The sequence below is a fragment of the Crocuta crocuta genome, unplaced genomic scaffold (genome assembly GCF_008692635.1).
Source record: "Crocuta crocuta isolate KB4526 unplaced genomic scaffold, BGI_CrCroc_1.0 scaffold129, whole genome shotgun sequence".
NCBI classification, from domain to species: Eukaryota; Metazoa; Chordata; class Mammalia; order Carnivora; family Hyaenidae; genus Crocuta; species Crocuta crocuta.
In genome coordinates this window covers 5,002,053-5,005,725 of record NW_027551571.1, presented here as the reverse complement: position 1 = coordinate 5,005,725, position 3,673 = coordinate 5,002,053, and positions in this window count along the sequence as shown.

Below are 3,673 nucleotides of genomic sequence, written 5' to 3'. Positions count from 1 at the left end.
TTAAAACATGATTAAACAGTAGTTTAAAAGTATGTGTGTGTGCATGTTTGCTAATTTCAGAGGCGTTAAATTCCATCTATAGAAGTGAATACCTCAGGGGAGAGAATGGTCTTTCTTTAACTGGAAGATTCTTCAACATGATGATTATCTTCTAAGGAGTCATTAACTTTTTAACTGTTTAAAAATGATTTAAAACATTGCAAGGACATGGATGGAGCTGCAGTGTATCATGCTAAGTGAAATAAGTCAGAGAAAGACAAATACCATATGATTTCACTCATGTGGAATTTAAGAAACAAAACAGATTAACATATGGGAGGGGGGAGAAGAAAAGAGAGAGGGAAACAAACCATGAGAGATTCTTAGGGATGGAGAGAACAAGCAGGGTTGCTGGAGGGAGGTTGGGGGGGGGGCTACATGGGTGATGGGCATTAAGGAGGGGGCTTGTTGGGATAAGCACTGGGTGTTGTATGTAAGTGATGAATCACTGAATTCTACTCCTGAAACCCATAGTGCACTTGTATGTTAACTAACTATAATTTAAATAAAAATTTGAAAAGAAAAATATTTGGGACACCTGGTGGCTCACTTGGTTAAGCATCTGACTTCGGCTCAGGTCATGATCTCACAGTCTGAGTTCAAGGTCCATGAGTTCAAGCTCCGCATAGGGCTCTGTGCTGACAGCTCAGAGCCTGGATCCTGCTTCTGATTCTGTGTCTCCCTCTCTCTCTCTCTGCCCTTCCCCCACTATGCTCTGTCTCTCTCTCTCCTTCAAAAATAAATAGAAAGCATTAAAAAATTAAAGAAAAATACTTAACCTAGTTGCACAAATACTTCAGAAGGCAATTAAAGAACCCTAAGTTAGGGGCGCCTGCCTGGCTCAGTAGAGCATGCGACTCTTGACCTCAAGCTTGTGAGTTCAAGCCGCACATTGGGGCTTACTTCAAAACACAAAAGGAACCCCTTAAGTGAGTACATGGGGGTCTGACATAGAGCACCTGAATTCAAACCCTGGGAAACTGGAATGTGCTTCCAGAGGCTCTTCTTGCCGCTGTCGTGAGCCACCGTGGGGAAAACATCTTCCGTTAGCTTGTACCATCGCACGGAGATGCCAGGCTGGACGTGCCCAAGTAAGTCCCGTCCTGGTACTTTCTCACTGGGAAGGCCTGAGACTGTGATGCAGGTGTAAGGACGCCCTTTTGAGACCCAGGGCTGCACGGACATTGGGCCTTGACCGTGAGCGGTAGGGACACCACACCTGGAGCTGCCGGCCAGCTCAGCACATCCTTCCAAACACAGCGGCTCGGTGACCTAATGCGCTTCGCAGGAAGGAAAGCCCGCGGAAGGCCGCCTGTTGTATATAGATGAATATTGTAAGAACGTGTTTCATATTTTTTCTTCGAACTAGTCATTCCATGAATAAGGAGTTCCTACTACATGCGGGGCAACTGGAAAATAGACCACGGCCCTGGGCTTCAAGAGGCTAATAAATGATGACCATATAGTACAGTAAGACCTTTGTTACAGGCATGCGCAAAGGGCTCTTGGGGATCGTGGGGGTTGGGGGTGTGGGAAGGGTAGGACAGCTGTGCACAGGAGCTGGCACGGGCTTGGGAGGAAGTGTTTTACCGGCGGGGAATGATGTGGGAGGGGAGTTAACTAGAGGAAGTAAAAAAGTGTTATGTGGGGAATTTTCTAGCATTATGCACCCAGAGACGACAACAAACCTGATTAAATCCACCATTTGCCAACTATCCAACACTAACTTCTCTTCCTCCAATTAGAAAAAGGAATAAGAGGAAAACATGGAGTTTAGACAATTAAAAAAAAATTAGGGGCGCCTGGGTGGCTCAGTCGGTTAAGCATCCGACTTCGGCTCAGCTCATGATCTCAAAGTTCGTGGGTTCGAGCCCTGCGCTGGACTCTGTGCTGACTGCCAGCTCAGAGCCTGGAGCCTGTTTCGGATTCTGTGTCTCCCTTTCTCTCTGACCCTCCCCTGCTCACGCTGTCTCTCTGTCTCTCAGAAATAAATAAAAAACATTAAAAAATAAATAGTAAAAATAAAAAAATTAGACTTTATGGAATATTTCAAGCATATGCAGAACACAGTAATGGACTCTTGTGTGCCCACTGCTCACATTGAACACATGTTTTTGCTTTGCCACACTCAGTTCAAAATTTTCCTTTAGAAATTTTTTTAAAATGTATTTATTTTGAGAGACAGTGCAAGTGGGGCTGGGAGCAGAGAGAGAGAAAATCCCAAGCAGGCTCCATGATTTTGGCTGCAGAGTCAGAGTCTGATGTGGGGCTCAAACTCATGAACCATGAAATCATGATCTGAGCTGAAATTAAGAGTCAGACGCTTAAATGACTGAGCCACCCAGGTGCTCCAACCTTTTTGTTTTGTTTGTTTTAAATAAAAAGCACATTGCACATAAGGCCAACCTACCTTTCTCTTCTCCCTCCTTCAGAAGACCAACTATTATCAGTATGAGCCTCTTTTTATTATGAGCCTTATTTCTTGTAAACTTGGCTATGTGGCCTTCACATTTTGACGTTGGGGGTGCCTGGAGGCGGGGGGGCTCCGTCAGTTAGGCGTCCGGCTCCTGGTTTCCACTCAGGTCACCGTCTCACGGCCTCGTGAGTTCGAGCCCCGCATCGGGCTCTGTGCTGGCATCGTGGAGTCAGCTTGGGATTCTGGCTCTCCCTCTCTCTCTTCGCGTCCCCCTCTCCCGCTGTCTCTGTCTCTCTCAAAAATAATATAAACATAAAAAATCTATTTTAAAAATGCTTGTGTTCTATTTTGTGTAGCTCTCCTAGGTGTCTGCGGCAGGCCGGTGGTGTTGGCTGGCACGGCTTGCTGCTCCAGCCAGATGTCAGCTCGGACCGTGAGTGCCGTTAAAATACACTGTTCTCTTCGCCGGTGAGCTCTTTCCTGTGTTCTTACTACATTTCTTTTTCAAGTACGCTTTGTTTTGTGCTTGTGTTATTTTCTGGGGTCACATCTTCCAGAACAATTCCGATGGCATCCATTAGCGGGGACTGGGAGTCCCCACCAGCAGGGGGCAGGCCCGATCTGGGGCNGTCGTGGGGGGTGGGGGGGGGTGGTAAGAGAGTGCTGTGAGAGAGGGAGCTTAAGAGCCAGCTCTTCCCACCATCCGTGGGGAAGGCGCTGCCCGCCACCTGGACACGGAGGGCTCCTGAGGAGACGAGGCCCCACCAGCCGGCCAGGGGCACCACCGGCCCCTCGAGAAAGCTGAGTTCCTGTTTGTCCCTCCACACCTCTTAGATTCCTGAGTCACCCGCACTCGGGAAGAATGTTACAAACACATCGCCTCAGGATGGGGCTGCTCCCCGCCTCCCCCAAGACAAAACCCCACAAGTGCTGGAAAACCACCCTATAACCCACAGCCTTTACAGTGAAGCTTAAAAGAGCGGTCAGCACAGGGCCCGTCTCCTTACTCGTTCCCCGCGCTCTGCTGCGCAGGGTACAAGCGTCATTTTTGATCTTTGGTGCCGAAGGTGGTGGTTAGTTTTCCAGTTTGGGATCACGTGATCTTTGCAACATTTGGCTCTGTTGACCACCCTCTTCTTGAGATCTTCTCTTGCGTGTTTTTTAAAGTTTATTTATTTTGAGAGAGAGAGAGGGGGAGAGCCCGAAGCAGGCTCCACG